The sequence below is a fragment of the Pinus tabuliformis genome, chromosome 4_2, assembly GCF_031772625.1.
Source record: "Pinus tabuliformis cultivar Carrire ecotype Pingquan chromosome 4_2, CPIR1, whole genome shotgun sequence".
Classification (NCBI taxonomy): domain Eukaryota; kingdom Viridiplantae; phylum Streptophyta; class Pinopsida; order Pinales; family Pinaceae; genus Pinus; species Pinus tabuliformis.
In genome coordinates, this window is record NC_142304.1 from 353361573 (window position 1) to 353381057 (window position 19485).

The following is a 19485-nucleotide window of genomic DNA, read 5'->3' on the forward strand; positions in this document are numbered from 1 at the left end:
TCCGAACCAGTGAGGGGATCAATCCTCCTTCATTGGGAAAGATGCCAGATACGCACGTACTACAAACGGTAAACCTCGGATTATTGTTGAGGAGCCTGGGGTCACTTGTCGGTAAACCTTGGATTATTGTCAAGGAGCCGGCAAGGGGATTGAGCTTATTACTCTGCCCTTGCGTGCTATCGGGTCGTAGACTGTTCCCCCAGGTGTATTTGTTGTTGTTGGTGACCTTAGTGACCATTATCTTTAGGGTTCTACCCAAGGTGACTCCCAGAGCACCTCTACCCATTGGGTAGAGGTGCTCCGGTGTGAAAAAATATCTATGAAATGTAGAACGTCTTGGTCCCTTCCCTACCGCAATGTGGTCCACTTTATGTACTTATCTTCATAACTCCCAACATAATAATATTTCTCCTTGATGGCGTCTCAGAAATAATTCCAAGTGGGTGCGTCTGAAAATAATGAGGGTTCTCTATTAGCCCTCTGCTCATAGTAGGTTTCCCACTATTCCTTGAAGCAGGGGACGGATTTGAGGAGTGAAAAAGTAATATTTTCCCTATTGTAAAAATCATGAACTGGAAAATATCCTTCCAACATATTTAACCATTTATCTATGGCATTTGCATCTATCTGACCTTCAAATATGGGATGTCAAAGTTGACCTGTACCTAAAGGAAGTGGCGCCTCCAATGTCGTCAATGGATGAAGATGCATCATCTATGGGCATCTGTCAAAGGATCTAGGAATAGTTATCCATCATTGCATTCCTTCATTGCTCTAGGGATTTTTCAAGAAATATTTCGAAAGGATCTCTTTCTCCCTTGTCTCTCTTTCATTCCACCATGCGAAATTGTCGGGGTCATTGAGGCCGATCTTGCAAAGGTTCAACCAGTTCAAGCCCTAAATCCTTATACCTTGACCTCGTTGGGGACATGCATAGAATAACATAGAAAGAGAAGACTGCTCTGATACCACTTATCCAAATTTATGTACGAATGAAATGAAATACAAATTTAAATAGAAAAATAGAGCTACAGCAAAAACTGAACTTCAATTCATTGATAACAAAATATTGAAATTGTTTACATGCAAAATGGAAATAAACTAGCTCGAGAGATGGTAGCTTATCTCTGAGAAAATATGTGGTGGCTACATGCCTCTGAACTATGTTACAATGAGGCTCGCATGCCTTTTATTATTGAAAAATAAGGAAAAACCCAAAACATCAAAAACCTAACCCTAGGAAATAAAGCATCAAAATTTTGTGGGCCTCGTTGGGTTTATTTGGTACACCAATTTCCCAAGGTCATAAATTTGGCATACGATCTCCATTTGACATGTACGATACCTCATTAGAAATATCTCTATGAAGACTAGAACTTTCAATTGCAAACCCTTGCCACAAACTATTGGTTTATTCACTTTTTTTTAAAAATCGTTTAGGACCTCAAAATGACTTCAGAAGTTCAGGTTCTGAAAAACCATCAAAAATAGTAATTGTGGCCACCAATATCCACCTAGATCAATTGATGTCTTTTTCCAAGTCTATTTTGGTATATTTCTTGAAGAATATGTATACAGTTCTTGGGAAATCTATGGGGTTTACGGAATTGAATGAAAGCAAATATAGTGAACCTATGTAAGTGTTTGAACTTTCAAAATTGAGGAGAATATGGGAGTCATTCATTTAAGGTATAAGCATATTACAATAGTATCACATGACAGCATGCAATTCCATACCCTTTTCAACATACACTATTGTTGAGTGGGAAAAAAATGCATAACTAAGATGGTTAATTAATTTTAACCAAGACTCTAATCAACTTTTCCACATAATTTATAGTCTAGTCAAACTATATTCTAAATAAGTTTCAACTATAACAATGGGGATGCAACTCCTAAGAAATAGAGTGGAGAGAAACCACCAATTAAAAACTTTATAACTTCTGAATGCATAACGTATTCTCACATTTTAGATGACAAGTAAAAGATGCTTTCATTTTTCATTAAAGAATTATCTTGGTCCACAAGTTCATACTCTTAATATATATATATATATATATATATAGACACATCAATTTTCAATTTCAGAGGGAGAATGTGCAGCCTAAGAAGAGTGTGTGGTCATTGGAGAGTAAGAGTGCCCCTACAGTTGATAAGAAGGAACCGTGGGATGGCCTTAAAGCATCTCAAGAGAAGAAGAAGTGGGAGGCTTATTGTGGTAGAGATACTACCGAGAAGGGAAAGATTCATTCTACAGGATATGTTTCAGCAGTGAATGCCCGAAGTTGGGCTATTATCGCTAGCAGTGATGATGATGACGAGTTATTTCCTATTGGTAGAATTGCCTCCCTCGCTAAGCGGGAGCTTTGTGTTTTGTAGCTTGGGAGGTACTTCACAGCACTAGGAACTAGGTTTGTGTGAGTTGGTACCACAAAAGCTGTTTGTGGGCTAAGTACCCAAAAGGTGGGATTTGCACCCAAAGTTGTGGGCGTGAATCTAGGATTTATTTTTTTGATTATAACCTTGTAGGATATCTAGCACCCTTAATGGAGAAAGGGGCTACTATTGAAATCAAAGGACACTTTGTCAAATTAGAGAAATAAATTTGTGTTTATATGAAGTGGGTTAATTTGGCAAAAGTTCAGGTCAGCTTTGCTTTAGGAGATCCCTAGAAGAGGGCTAGTCATTGCACCTATAAAAGAATTTAAGTAAAGGAAGGTTAAGACCTAATTTTCACATCCAAGAGAAAACATCATAAGGAGAATATCTTTGAAATAGCCACAACCTCAGGAATCCTAGCGAAGTGGAGAAGAGTTATTTTTTTCTTTTTTCTCGTGATTGTTTAGGTCGAGTTTGGCATGAGTAGGCAACATCGAAAAGGGGCATTTTGGATAGTGTTTCGTGCTATTTTTATGGTGTTATTTCTCTATATAGTAGAATGAATATCTCTGTGTTATTACAGGAGGGGTTGAGTCCTAGTTTAGGGCTAGATGTGGTCACAAAAGTGTTGGAACAACAATCCAAAAGTGCCCAAGTAATAGCATAGGAAAGGAAGAGCTACGAGGAAGGAATAGTGCATACTTCTAAGGTGTTTTGGGAAAGGTTTGGAGGGATGACGTGGACAGACAACAAGCCCTAACTAGAGGGTTGAAACTATAGACATAAGTAGACAGTTCAAGACCTAGAGAAGCAAAAGTTTTCTAGTTAAGGTATATAGAATGATTTTCTCAAGTTGATGTTTTTCTAAGTGGATCGGGTCCAGGTTTGTTGGGTCCCTATAATACTAGTGATTACCCCATTACTATTGTAGTTATACCCCTATTTATGTTCTTGTGCCCCTATTACCCCCATATTGTTACTATTATGCCACATAGAAGCCCATCATTGTTACTGTTGTGCCCTACAATATTATTGTTATGTAGGCTTTGATTGTATTGGGACCACTTAGACTCCTATATATAGAAAGGAGGTATTTTCATTTGTATCATCGAAGAATTGTTCATTTATGTAATGTAAAGGAGGTTGCCCCCTCGAAGGGGCTGAATTCTAAGGCGTGGATTTATCTTTTCTATCTTTTCTTGAGCTGGTTTCATAACATTTGGTATCAGAGCTCTGGATTCTAGGGTTTCGCTGCTCCAAACAGGTCATCGTGGAATTTTCGCCATAACTTTTTCTCTGTGACGTTTCAGAAGTCGCAAAAAAAACCCATTTGAGAAGAATTGGAGCTGAACCTTGGGTCCGAATTTCCGAGCTTTTCGCGCGATATTTTCGGAGATATGATCTGAGGAAGTTGGCCTTTTTGCAGACTCCTGAATTACATTCAAAACAGGTGACCTGGGGAAAATCGTCATAACTCTCTCTCTGAGGATCGGATTGAAATTTCGTAAAAAGGTACAGAAAGAGAACGGACTGTAGTTTCTTGTATGTGTGTTTCAGATTCAAAGGTTGAAACAGTGACTCGTGGCACGTCGTACAAGTTCGCTCTACTGAACCAGTCTAAAAGCAAGTCACTGTGGGAGATTTCACATAACTCTTCCTTGGAGAATCCAATTTGGCTCAGACTTGTGGCATTGGAAAGACGACATAGAAGGCTACGGTAGGTAGCATTTTCAGAATTGGATGATTCGAAATTACAGAGATACATCAGATTCAATATCAGGCTTCTATAAAGTGAAAAAAGGTGTGTAGTTTTTTTTTAATTTTTGTGTAAGCTTGGTTTAACGGAATTCAAAGGGCATAGTAAAACATTATTATCGGTAATTGATGCCCCGAGGAAAGAAAATGCAAACACCTAGTAAGGAACCTGAAAGCTCTAGCATGACTCATGAAGAAGAGGAAGAAATTCTACATGATATATCAAAATTACAAGAACAAGTGCAACAAATGTCACGCTCACAAAAGCTAACAGAAGCTAAGGTAAATGGTGTGGAATCTAAGATAAAGGGCATGGAAGCTAAGATGGATGGCATGGACGCTAAAATTGATGGCATGGATGATAAGATGGATGAATTGAAGAAATTTCTACAAGAAAGGGTCACTAATGGTGAAAAGGCAGTAAAGGAAACTCATGATGAGAATAAAAGAAATGTTAATCATGATTCTATAGACTCTAATGTTGGATCGAAGACTCACCATGTTCCAAAAATCGATATGAGGAAGTTTGATGGCAAGGATCCCGCCACATGGATATTACAGATGGAGCAATTCTTCGATCTCAATAATGTGCAAAACACACAAAAGGTACGTATGGCAACTTTATATTTGGAACCAAATCAATTTGTATGGTATCAATGGCTTTGTGCTCGTAAACAATTTATCACTTGGGCAATTTTTACGGAAGAATTGATAGCACATTATGAGGATACAAAAAGCAACACTTTTTTTAGCCAATTGATAAGTCTCAAACAAAAGGGTTCAATAATGGAGCACATTGAGGAGTTCCAAAAATTGAACATAAGGGTAAAAGATATTCCAGAGGAGCATAGGATTGATGTGTTCATAGGGTCTTTAAAGGATAATATCCAACATGATGTGCGCCTTTGGGAACCTGATTCATTAGAGAAGGCATTCAGGTTAGCAAGAAAAATGGAAAGCAAAATTATGGCAACTAGGAAGCATATCGTTCACAACTATAGAGACGGAAGTTTTGTTGCCCATAGTCTTCCACAACCTACAAGGTTGACACCACAACAATTGGAAGAAAAAAGAGCAAAAGGGCTTTGTTACAATTGTGATAGCAAATACACAAAAGGTCATAAGTGTGCTGAGAAGAAATTATTCTACATAGATTGTGAAGAGGAAGAAGAAAAGGAGCAAGAAAGGTCAAAAGAAGAGGATATATTCCAGGAACAAAGCCTAGATGAAGAACAAATAAATCCGACCATATCTTGTAATGCATTGGCGGGAATTACCACTCCTCAAACCATCAAGATAGAAGGACAAATCAAGAAGAAAAAGGTAATAGTGTTGATTGATTCAGGAAGCACCCACAATTTTATTGATTGTAGGGTAGCAAAAGAATTGAATTGCTTCCTATATCCAGCACCAGAGTGTCAAGTGATGATTGCAAATGGAGGAACAATAAATTGTTCTGGAAAGTGCCATAATATCAAGCTATCCATGGGAGAATATGTATTGACTAGCCCAATGCTTTCCATTCCAATGGGAGGTGCTGATGTTGTACTAGGAGTCCAATGGCTACAATCCTTGGGTACAATAGCTTTTAATTTTCAAGAACTTTTCATGAAATTTTCTGTGGAAGGAAAGGAAGTTGAATTAAGGGGTATTGCAGGGAAACCAGGAAAGATAATCAGCTCTAATGGCATGACAAAACTTCTAAAAAAGGAGCAAAGAGGCGTAATTGCACAATTATGTTCGCTAGATGTTTCCACATTGGAATCATCTATTTCTCCAGATCTCCAAAAAGTCCTGGACAATCATTCCAAGGTATTTGAGACTCCCAAAGGTCTCCCACCTATGCGTGATCATGATCATGCTATTCATCTGATTCCAGGAAGTGTTCCTCCAAACATCAGGCCGTACAGATATCCATATGTCCAAAAAAGTGAAATTGAACGTATGGTTACAGAAATGCTAGAGGCTGGTATAATTCAACCAAGTCAAAGTTCTTTCTCAGCTCCAGTAGTATTGGTGCACAAGAAGGATGGATCATGGCGCATGTGTCCAGATTATAGGGAGCTCAACAAGCTCACTATTAAAGATAAGTTCCCCATTCCTGTTATTGATGAATTACTGGATGAATTGCATGGATCAATTTACTTCACCAAGTTGGATCTTCGTTCGGGATATCATCAAATTAGAATGAAGATTGAAGACATTCCAAAAACAGCATTTAGAACTCATGAGGGTCATTATGAATTTTTGGTCATGCCTTTTGGCCTTACCAATGCACCTTCAACATTTCAAGGTTTGATGAATTCAATTTTCAAACCATTCCTTAGAAAATTTGTGTTAGTATTTTTTGATGATATACTAATCTACAGCAAGTCTTGGAAGGATCATGTTGAACATGTTGACAGGGTGTTACAACTATTGGAGGAGAAACAATTATATGCAAAAAGATCCAAATGTTTCTTTGGAGTCCAGGAGGTGGAATATTTGGGTCATATTGTATCTCATGAAGGAGTTAAGGTAGACCCTAGCAAAATTAAAGCCATTAAGGAATGGAAAATCCCCACATCCATAAAGCATCTGCGAGGATTTCTTGGGTTGACAGGGTATTATCGCAAGTTTGTTAAGAATTATGGGAGAATAGCAGCACCTCTAACAATCATTATTGAAGAAAGATTCATTTTCATGGACTTCGGAAGCAACAAAGGCCTTTGAACATCTTAAAGAGGAAATGTGCCAAGCACCGGTCTTAGCTACGCCGGACTTCACAAAAACCTTTATTGTGGAATGTGATGCTTCAGGAAATGGAATTGGTGCTGTTCTAATGCAAGATGAAAGACCCATTGCTTTTGAAAGTCGTCCAATCAAGGGAAAGTTTTTAAACAAAGCTATTTATGAGAAGGAAATGTTGGCAATACTCCATGCACTTAAGAAATGGCGACCCTACCTAATGGGAAGACACTTCAAGGTAAAAACGGATCATGATAGCCTTAAATACTTTTTAGAACAAAGATTATCCTCTGAAGAGCAACAAAAGTGGGTCACAAAGATGTTGGGTTATGACTTTGAAATCATCTACAAAAAAGGAAAGCAAAATGTGGTGGCAGATGCACTCTCAAGAAAGGATGAGGATGTGGAAGCATTGTTGTCTGCCATTTCTATTATCCAACCAGATTGGATAAACGAAGCAAGGGAGGAATGGAAGAATGACGAAGAAGTGTGGGCACTTATTCAGAAGCTACAACAAGATTCCAGTACTTCTGATACATTTAGCTGGCAAAATGATTCGTTATGGTACAAAGATCGCTTATACCTCTGTAAGAATTCCCAGCTAAAACAAAAGATTCTTATGGAATTGCACACTTCTCCCTTAGGAGGGCACTCCGGATTTTTAAAAACTTACCACAGGGTTAAGAAGGAATTTTTTTGGGATGGCCTTAAATCAGATATTCAAAAGTTTGTGGCGGAATGTTTGGTTTGCCAGCAAAATAAAGTTGAAACAATTAAGACACCAGGTCTATTACAACCTTTATCCATTCCAAGCCAACGTTGGGAGAGGTTTCAATGGATTTTATCACAGGTTTACCCAAGTCTGAGGGAAAGAGTGTCATCATGGTGGTAGTTGACAGACTTACCAAGTATGCACACTTTTGTGCATTATCACATCCATTTAAAGCCAGTACAGTTTCTACTGCATTTATGGAAACAGTTCAAAAGCTACATGGAAACCCAAAGATTATTGTAAGTGACAGAGATCCCATTTTTACTGGAAATTTTTGGACAGAATTATTTTCTTGTCTTGGTACTCAGTTAGCTCATAGCTCATCTTATCATCCTCAATCTGATGGGCAAACTGAGATAGTAAACAAATGTTTGGAAGGATATCTTCGTTGCTTTGTATCTGATAAACAGACACAATGGGTCAAATGGTTGCCTCTAGCTGAATGGTGGTATAACACTTCCTTCCATACAGCAACAAAAATGACCCCATTTATGGCACTTTATGGGTATCAACCACCATCCATCACATCATGTTTAAGAGAAAATTCTAAGGTTCAGGCAGTGGAACATCACATCGAACATCAACAACAAGTCCTCCAACTCTTAAAGGATAACCTCGTGTTGGCACAAAATAGAATGAAACAACAGGCAGATCAACATCGCAGTGAAAGAAGTTTTGATGTAGGTGATTGGGTATTCCTACGGCTACAACCATATAAGCAAATGTCCCTAAAGCAAGCTAAGAAGGATAATAAATTATCACCAAAGTATTATGGTCTGTACAAGGTGTTGGAAAAGATTGGTACTATGGCATACAAATTGGAGCTTCCTGCAGCTTCTCGAGTGCACCCAGTTTTCCATGTTTCATGTTTAAAGAAGGTTATAGGTGACAAGCTCCCAATTCAAACAATATTGCCAGAACTTGACGAGGAAGGAAGAACTATATTGGAACCGGAAGCAATCACAGAAACAAGAACTCGACAGCTACGAAATCGATCAATTTCAGAGTATCTTATCAAGTGGAAGAACTTATCCGCTGAAGATTCCACATGGGAGGATGAGAATTTTATGCAGAAGTATCCAGAACTGCTCAAGCGTTGAGGACAACACTTTTTTGAAGGAGAGGGGCATGTTGGGTCCCTATAATACTAGTGATTACCCCATTACTATTGTAGTTATACCCCTATTTATGTTGTTGTGCCCCTATTACCCCCATATTGTTACTATTATGCCACATAGAAGCCCATCATTGTTACTGTTGTGCCCTACAATATTATTGTTATGTAGGCTTTGATTGTATTGGGACCACTTAGACTCCTATATATAGAAAGGAGGTATTTTCATTTGTATCATCGAAGAATTGTTCATTTATGTAATGTAAAGGAGGTTGCCCCCTCGAAGAGGCTGAATTCTAAGGCGTGGATTTATCTTTTCTATCTTTTCTTGAGCTGGTTTCATAACAAGGTTCGAGACAATTTCGTTGGAATCATAATTACAAATGGAGGGTTGTTAGTAGGTTTCTTGTAAGTTCCCTAAGTCCAACATTTGTGTTGGACTACAAGTCTGGTAGGATTGGCAAAAGTATTGAAGCCTAAGGAATTGATCCTTGAAGGAAGTAGGGGAGCCAAGAGGGCTTATTGTTTAGCCCTAGTTCATTATGATAGAAAAGGACATATTCAGTGGAAAGATAGCAACCTCGAGTCCTCTAGATTTGTCATCCTGGTGTAGCAGTGTAACAGAAGTGGGAAGCTTGTAGAATCCCCTTTGTGTTGACATGATGGGCTAAGGAGCAGCTAGAGGGAAGAAGTGATTGAGACAAGTTAAGTTACCTAAAGGAGTTGTGCTCATTGATAGAGGTAGATTGAGGAGCAGTAGATTGTGAAGTAAATGAAATCCAGTTGTGTTCAGGGTACATGGACTGAAAGGATCTTAGGAGTGTGCTACATCAACAAGTAAGTCGGTTGTATCTTGTTCAGGGTAGATTGGTTGTCAAAGTGCTCGACACCAAACCCTAGTCATATTCTTGTATCAGATTGATTGTATCAAGGCCATGATCCCTAGTATGAGAACCCTATAATTTGGTATTAAATATTGTTAATATAATGAAGTTGGGTTGAAAATGTTAAAAATTGTGTCTTGTGTATGTGTTGGTTCTGGACACGTACACAATCACTATACTGTGTGAATCACTGTTATGTTTATTATTTTGTGCAAAGTAGGATTGTTCTGAAATTTGGGTGTTTTGTGACAAAGATTATAAGACCCAAACCAGATCTCAAGTGTCATGGAAATTCAACATGGTATCATAGCTACTTTGAAAGGCCAGTGAATTGGAGTGTGCACAGCTAGTACAGATCAAGAGGGAGTTGATTCCATTATTTTTGAAGGAGTAATAGCAATGGAAAAGTTGTCGGTTAGTATATGATTCAAGGATTGATTGGATGGGTTGTCCAACTATATCCCTTATAAGTAAAGGATCAAGTTGGTATTTATAGTGAACAAGATCCGGGAATTTACCGACAAGGAGATTAAGAAACCGACAAACTCTAAGGATCAGGAAGTGTTCAAAGATTTTGACACGAAGGCGAAGTTGATCATCCTAGATGGTGTCAAAGATCACTTGATACCTCATGTGTCTGGGAAAAATATTTCCCATGAGATATGAAAAGCTCTTCGAGATTTTTTCTAGAACACGAATGAGAACCGATTGTTTGTATTGAGGGATAATTTGAAGATGACCAAGATGATGGATGGAGAAGCAATGGTGTTGATCTGATGAGATTGTCTCGAGTTCGATATGAGCTTATTGTCATCGGTGAGATTGTTACAGATTCTGAGATGCTGAGGAATGATTTGAAATTGTTTACTGAGGAATGGGAGTTGTTCATCAAAGGGATCGTCGCCAAAGAGAAGCTTCCAAACTGGAGCAGGTTATAAGATGACTTCATTCAAGAGGAACTACAACACAAGGACCTTCATTTAAAGAAGAAGACTTCGTATGATAATGTATCTCTTGTAGGGAGAATAAAGGGCAAGCTGAAGAAGAACTTGAGTAAGTTGAAGTGTTTCAATTGTCGCGAGTATGGTCATTATTTGGAAAAGTGTCTGAAGAATAAGAAGAGAGATGATGAGGAGAAGAAGGGGAATTTGGTAGCAGGTGTCACCGCATATTTTGAGATAGATGACCTCTCTAAGAGATTGGAGAGTGAAGATTTTTCTCTAGTATCTCATTTCTCTGAGGGTCAGTGTCGACGAGACTACGTGGCACATGGAAAGTGGTGTGTGAAAGCATATGACAGGTTCGTGTGATGTGTTCAAGACTCTACTGAGTGGGACTCGAAGTTGCAGACGATGGTGGGCGACAAGAGTCAGAAAGAGATCAAAGGATCAGGGGTCCTGCCATTCAGGATGGAGTTAAGACGGATGATGTGAGTTCAGGATGTATTTTTTATTCTAGATCTTAGATATAATGTTTTCTTTGTCTCAGTGATCAAGTAGAAGGGGTTTGATTTTATTTTCTAGGATGGGAAAGCGAAGCTCAGGCCCAAAGCCTCTAACTCTATTGGAGTGGTCATCAGAGTTAGGGAGCATGGTCTATACCGAATGAAGAGCAAACCTATAAATCATGAGAAGAAGCAAGTGCAGGTTCTAGAACTTCAGAGGGATCCAAGTTCAAATGGTAGTTTATGGGTTCAAAGGGAGAATATGCAACCCGAGAAGAGCACATGGCCAATGGGGAGTAAAGATACCTCTATAGCTGGAAAGAAGGAACTGTGGGATGGACTGAAATAATTTTAGGGGAAGAAGAAGTAGGAGGCTTCTCATGGTAGAGATACTATAAAGAATGGAAAGATTCATGCTACAAGGTATGTTGCACTAGTGAATGTTATGAGTTGGGCTAGTATCGCCAGCAGTGATGATGATGACGAGTTACTTCCTAGTGGTGGAAGTACCTCCCTCTCTAAGAGGGAGTGTTGATTTTTGTAGCTTGGGAGGTACTCCACATCCCTGGGTACTAGGCTTATGTGATTTGGCACCACAAGCTATTTGTGGGCTAAGTACCCAAGAGGTGGGATTTTCACCCAAAGTTGTGGGTGTGAACCCAAGAGTTATTTTGTTGATTAGACCCTTGTAGCATGTGTGGCACCCTTAATGGATTAAGGGGCTAATAAGAAAATCAGGGGAGGATTTTTCAAATTGGAGAAATATTTTTTTGTTTATATGCAATGGGTTAATTTGGAAAAATTCAAAGTCAACTTTACTTTAGGAGAGCCCTAGAAGAGGGCCAGTTGTTGCACCCATAAGAGCATATAAATAAAGGAAGTTTGAGCCCTCATTTGGCACATCCAAGAGAAAACATCATAAGTAGAATCTCTTTGAAATATTCACATCCTCAGGAAGCCTATCAAAGTGGAGAAGAATGCTCATTTAGGTTTGTTTTTCTTGTGATTGTTTAGGCTGAGTTTGGCAGGAGTAGGCAGTGTGGAAGATGGCCATTTTGGGTAGTGTTTGGTGCTAATTTTGTGGGGTTATTTCTCTATACAGTAGGTCATATATCTATGTTATATTATAGGAGAGTTCAATCCCTAGTTTAGGGATGGTTTTTGGTCACAAAAGTGTTGGAACAACATTCCAAAAGTGGCCAAGTAACAATGCAAGAAAGGATTTGTGAGGAAGGATAGCACATATTTTTGCGGTGTTTTGGAACCATTTTTGGATGGATAACATGGAAAGTCAACAATCCCTAACTAGAGGACCGAAACTACAGTCATAAGTGCACAAGTCGAGACCTAGAGAAGCATAAGAAGTCTACTAACTAAGGTATGTAGAATGATGTTCTCAAGTTGATGTTTTTCTAAGTGGATGAGGTCCATGTTTGGGACATTTTGGTTGGCATCTTAAGTACAGGTGGAGGGTTGTTAGTAGGTGCCTATAAGTTCCCTAAGTCTATCATTTATGAAGGAGTACAATTCTAATAGGAGTGGTAGAAGTATTGAAGCCTAAGGAGTTGATCCTTGAAGGAAGTGGGACAACTAAGAGGGCATATTGTTTAGCCTATTGTTCACTATGATAGAGAAGTACATCTTCAGTGGAAAGAGGGTAGTCTCCAGTTCCCTAGACTTTTCATCTTGGTGCAACATTGTGATAGAAGTTGGAATCTTGTAGAAGTCCCTATGTGTTGACATCCTTGATGAACTAAGGGGCAACTAGAGGGCATAAGTGATTAAGCCAAGTTCAGTGACCTAAAGGAGTTGTGCTCACTTATAGAGGCAGATTAAGGAGCTCTAGATTGGGAGGGAAAGGATAGCCAAAAAAAAATTGGGTGTGTGGACTGAAAGGAGCTGAGGAACATGCTACATTAGTAAGCCATTTGTATCTTGTTCAGGGTAGATTGGTTGTTAAAGTGACTGACACCAAACCCTCCTTGTATTATTGTATTGGTTTGATTGTATGAGGGTCATGATCCCTATTATGGGAGCCCTATAATGGTGTATTAAATATTATTAATATAACAAAATTGGGTCGAAAAACTTAAAAATTGTGTTTTGTGTACATGTTGTTTCAATGTTGTGTTTATTAGACTATTGTGCAAAGTAGGATTGTTGTGGAATTTGGGTGTGTTTGTGTCAAAGATTATAAGACCCAAACCAGATCTCAAGTGTCATGGAAATTCAACAGGGGTGAACCGTGGTTGAGATTTTATGAACCGTAAGGTGTACGTTGGGTGGAATATGGGAGGCCTACATCCAGTTGGGAATTTTATCCATATAAGCATCCATGTGCAATGAATTGTGTTTATGTGCCATGAATTGTAAACCCTAGTGTGTATTTTGTATAATTAATTTTATTTGTATCTAATTTCGCTATACATAATTAATATGAGTAAACGAATAATGATTAATTTAATTAATGTGGACGGATATTGTATTGAATTTGCATGTAAATGTGCATTTCATAATTTTACAAAATAATGCCAAAAACATATACAAACCATGGCAAGGTTGGTACAGATAATTAACAAACAAGAAGGTATATAAAGGAGGCACAAAGGACTGGTCATGATCTAGTGTGGTCACAGGGGATCTGGCAGTAAGCCTGGGTTTAGAAATTGTACTAGGGTTTTGTGATTCCATTGAGAAATTGCACTATATGGTTGTGGGTGTGAGTGTAGCATGGCCTAGCAGGTGGTCGGGGATGTTACAGTGAATCATAGCACATTATTGATGTGTGGTGTGTGATGGATGAGATTTTTTTTATTGTTTTAAATGTGGGTGATTGTATTATTAATAGAAATTGTAGTGATTCAATTCCTCATTTTAAAGCTAAGTTGAAATATACATTTGAAATGAAAGAATTAAGTTTTCTTCATTTCTTCCTAGAATCCAAGATATATAGTTGATGATGGTATATTCATTTTTCAACCTATGTACTTGATGTCTTAAATAGGTTTAAAATAAAATATTGCAACCCCTATAATACTCAATATCACCTTAGGGTCAAATTGGCAATGGAATATGATTCTCTTAATGTTGGTGCTATTGTGTATAAGAAACTAGTGGAGGTACTTATTTACTTCACTCATTACATAACCCAATATTGTCTTTGATTATAGCTTCATTTCCAAGTTCATGAAAGATCCCAAGGAAATCTATCTAAAGGTAGCAAAGTATTTGATTGTATGACATGTCAAAGTTACCAGTTTGGCATAACTACTTTGACAAAAAACAAATCAATGAGATGGATATTCAAAGTTTAATTCCTAGTGATGTAAATAATAAAAAGTCAACTATGTCAATAGTTCAATTATTGGTCATGCCAAAAGCAATGAGGAGTTACCTTATCCACTAAAAAAATTGAACACTGACTAGTTAATGCAAAGACCTTGGTAGTGTGGATTCACAAAATGATGCATTAACTTGAATTTTCAGACACAGTCAACTAGATTGTATTGTGAATACAAGTGGCTTATAATCTAATGACACATAACAAGATGAAGCATGTTGAACTTCATGTGCATTATCTCGAGTCAATATAGGTGATGTCGTAAATAATACTGGGGGGGCTGAATCAATATTATCAAGCCAAATATTTCCTTTTAAATTCCAGATGATATACGCTACTTTAGTTAATAAAAACCGCGTATATACGCAACTACAGATAAAGAAATCCGCGTATATCAAGCAGACTTATAATTTGAATTATCTTTCAGATGTCAGTTATTAATCTGTGATTCAGATGCACATAAACAGTACCAGAAACAGTGAAACAGAGCAGAAGACAGTCACACACAAGAACACAAGATATAAGGAGGAAACCCAATGTGGGTGAAAACCCCCTGCTGCAATTCGTCTCTATCTTCTTGTTAATTAGAAACTTCTCTTTACAATGTCTTGTACTGGAGCATACTTTACCAGTACGCAGGCTGCAACCTGCAGAGAGCTACAACTCTCTCTCATTTTCCAGCTTTCCTGGAAGGGAGCTCCAACCCCCTTAGTTCTTGTACTAGCTTGAGATACTAGTACGCAGGCTCCTACCTGCAGAAGGCTGCAACCTTCTCTTTGCTTTCAGGGACCTCGTTTCATTAATTTTCAGACTGGATCCACAAGTAACATCAATCAAACATCAAGAATTTCTGCATAACCCAAATTCCTTTTCACCATTCAAAAGCTGAAACAAATAAGCACTTCTCTGACCACTGTACCCAGAACACAGTAACTGTAATCAAACACCAATTCTGAACCCAGAGCACTGCAACAATAAAACAGAAGCAGCTAGAACATAAATTAAGATATATATGCTACTTCACTGTTCATCAACCTACGAGTATACGCTTCTGTACCACAACCAACCTGCGTATACGCTTCTTTCATTCACAAAAAAAGCGTGTATACGCACCTAAAATTCACTAAACCTGCGTACAGATCTATAAGGGATAATTTATTCTTTTAAGCATTCAGACATTAGTTAACCCAAATTTATAGATCAAGAGAGTGCCACATTTAATAGATCAAAATTATACAGAGATACCAATGTTCAAGCCTTGAGATTTTGATCCATCAATAGCCCTTATCCTTCTTGCGCTTAGGTTCCTCCTTTTCAGATCTAGATCTGCACCATAACCCGATCACACGTATTCCAGATCTAGCACAATATTAGATATTCAATAATTCAGATGGTAATTTTCCACATGATCTCCTTCCTCTTTTATAGTTTTAGGCCTTCCACAATACCACGGTCCAAAACCATAATAAACCAATACCAAGGGCCCAAAACCTGGGGTCAACTCTTCTGACGAGATACCATGGTCCACAACCATAGGCTCAAATTCCAAGGACTAACAACCACGGACCAAAAATAAGTTTCCCACCATGTACACGCTTTTATGTGCATAAAAGTGTGTGTATACGCATACGCGACTTTGGAACGTATAAACTGTGTGTATACGCGTCTTCTGCAAGTTGAACCTGCGTATACAAGATTTCCTTCATTCTAAGCACCTGAACTGAGATCTGTCACCAAAGTGAGTTGCCATCAAGGACAACACATGTACCATAGCGCCATACCTGTGCCAAAATGCCAACAATCTCCCCCTTTAGACTTGATGGCAACCCCAAGATCCTCAAATTCCTTCTCCCCCTTTGTCATCAAGGGCAAAGGTCTGTGCTCCTCCTGAGTACATGCTGATATCTCTGCTCTGTTGTGCTGAACATGCTCCCCCTGACAGTAGGCAAGATCTGCAAAAGATGTTCTTCAAGAAGAACCATGACTTATACATCATAAAAGACCTTCCTAGCACCAAAAGACTCAATACATACAACCATTACCCAACCAAGTGGGGATACATAAGAAATTTACACATGACAACCAAACATTTCATCTTCATCCCAGGCATAGTGGGGAAACCAATATAGGCCGTTACATGACCTTGACACCATGAAATAGATACCACAAAAGAGATATATGACATAGAGCTTAAATATCAAGACTATGCAAATCATCAATAACTACTATTAGCAACATCTGTCAATCACTGTACATATCAACAATCGTGTTCTCCTTCTGATCTTCTTTCTGCAGCTGATCCACCTGAGTCAAAAACAGCTTGAGTACTAGAACCAAGAGCTTCTAAGGTAATGCCAACAATGCATTATTAGAAGATTATCTGCTCCCCCTGGACCTGTGCCTGATGGTCTCTGACAGACCCATCTCAGACTCTCTCCAACCAGAGTCTGCCCTTGCTGATTTTCTTCAGAACTACATATACGCGACTGCACCTGCATAAATCGGCGTATGTACGCAGATACCCCTCATCCAACTTGCGTACACCAATTTTCTTTGGAACAGACAAGCTTCAACAGCAGGATGAAGCATCAACGACTCCCAGCTTCTGTCTGAGATATTCAAAAGTTTCCCTGGGTAGTGGTTTGGTGAGAATATCAGCAACTTGTTCCTTAGAAGGAACATACTCCAATTTGACCTTTTGTTCCAACACTTGTTCGCGGAGAAAGTGATACTTGATCGGTATGTGCTTGGTTTTTGAATGCATGACTGGGTTCTTTGAAATGCTTATTGCACTTGTATTATCACATAAGATAGAGACAGGTGGAGTGCAAGTGATTTGAAAATCCTGCAAGGTTTTCATCATCCAAAGGAGTTGAGTGCAACAAGATGCAGCAGCCACATATTCCGCTTCAGCTGTAGATAAAGCAATTGAACTCTGTTTCTTGCTGAACCAAGATACTAATCTGGAACCCATAAAGAATGCACCGCCACTTGTGCTCTTCCTGTCATCCACGCTTCTGGCCCAATCTGCATCTGTGTAAGCATGAAGAGTGAGATCTGTATCTCTAGGATACCATAAGCCATAGTTTTGAGTTCCTTGAAGGTACTTGAAGATTCTTTTGACTGCCTGAAGATGAGTTTCCTTTGGGTTGGCTTGAAACCTTCCAACTATTCCCACTGCATGCATAATATCTGGTCGGGTACCTGTCAAATAAAGCAAACTCCCAATCATGGATCTGTAGGTTGGTTGATGCACTGCTGCTGATTCATCATTTGCACTGAGGCTGCATCCTGTAATCATGGGGGTACATACAGGTTTTGAATCTTCCATGCCATACTTCTTCAGAATCTGCTTGAGGTACTTGGTTTGAGACAAGAAGATACCGCCTTCATTTTGTTGGATTTTCAATCCAAGAAAGTATGTCAGTTCCCCAAGCAAGGACATTTCGAATTCTTTTTGCATGACCAAGGCAAAGCTTTGACTCATAGCTTCTTCATTGCTTCCACAGATAATATCATCTACATACACAACAAGTATTAGCAATTTGTTATTTTCAATTTTTATATAGAGATTGCTATCTGTTGATCCTTTTGAAAAACCTTTTTGATGAAGGTATTTTTCCAACCGATAGTACCAAGCCCTTGGAGCTTGTTTAAGCCCATAGAGAGCCTTTTTAAGTCTGCATACAAGATTTGGATCATTTCCAAGGATAAAGCCATCTGGTTGTTCAATGTACACTTCTTCTTCTAAGTCTCCATTCAGAAAGGCTGACTTCACGTCCATTTGAAATACTTTGAATTTTTGAAAGCTAGAGAGGGCAAGGAACATTCTGATGGCCTCAAGTCTAGCTACGGGAGCAAAAGTTTCTTCAAAGTCTATTCCTTCCTATTGAGCATACCCTTTGCAAACAAGCCTGGCCTTGTTTCTAATAACTTCCCCATTTTCATTCAACTTGTTCTTGAAGATCCATTTTGTTCTTATGACATTCTTATCTTTTGGTCTAGGGACCAACTCCCAAGTGTTGTTCTTTTCGATCTGCTCGAGTTCTTCATCCATTGCCTTGACCCAACATTCATCTTTGCACGCTTCTTTTACATTTTGTGGTTCAGTGGAGGAGAGAAATGCCAAATAGCTTGAGGCTTCTGCAATTTTTCTTATAGTTTGTACACCTGCTTCTTTCTGCCCCAAAATCTGAGATTCTGGATGATTCTTCTGCACATACCTGGATGGAGTCTTCTCTTCTATCCTTATCTGTTCCACTGGTGCCTCTTGAGGTTCTTCTTCATCATCAGTTTGATTTGGAGGGTAGTCTTCATCTTCTTCTATATTTTCATAATTTACTTGCCTAGGAACGTTTCCTTTTTCATCAACCACAACATCAATGTTGTCAACAATTATTCCAAGTATTTTATTGTAACATATATATGCTTTGCTGTGGGGAGAATAACCAAGAAGAATGCCTTCATCAGCTCTAGGTTCAAACTTGCCAAGATGTTCATCATTATTCTTAATGTAGCATTTGCTTCCAAAAATTTTGAAGTGTTTTACCGAGGGAGTCTCACCATACCAAAGCTCATGAGGAGTTTGAGTGCTATTTACCCGAACATTTGTTTTGTTGAGAATAACCACCGCAGCATAAGCCGCTTCACCCCAGAAGGTTGCAGGAGTTCCAGACTCATCAAGCATAGCACGAGCCATTTGTTGAACCTTTCTGTCCATTCTTTCCACTACTCCATTTTTTTGAGGAGTCCTAGCTGTAGAGAATTCCCTTATTATTCCATGTTCTTCACAGAAATAAAAAAACTCATTTGAGGTAAACTCCCCACCTCTATCAGACCTGAGGCATTTACTTTTGCGATCTGATTCGTTTTCAACCAATGCTTTGAAAGATTTGAATTTTTCAAACGCTTCATCTTTGTGCTTCATCAGCCCTATCCAAACCATCCTGGAAAAGTCATCAATGAATAATATAAAGTATTCTTCTCCTCGAGGTGACCTTTTCCTAGATGGACCACATACATCTGTATGAACTAGCTCAAGAGGCCTGCTGGCTGATCCTTCCTTCTCAA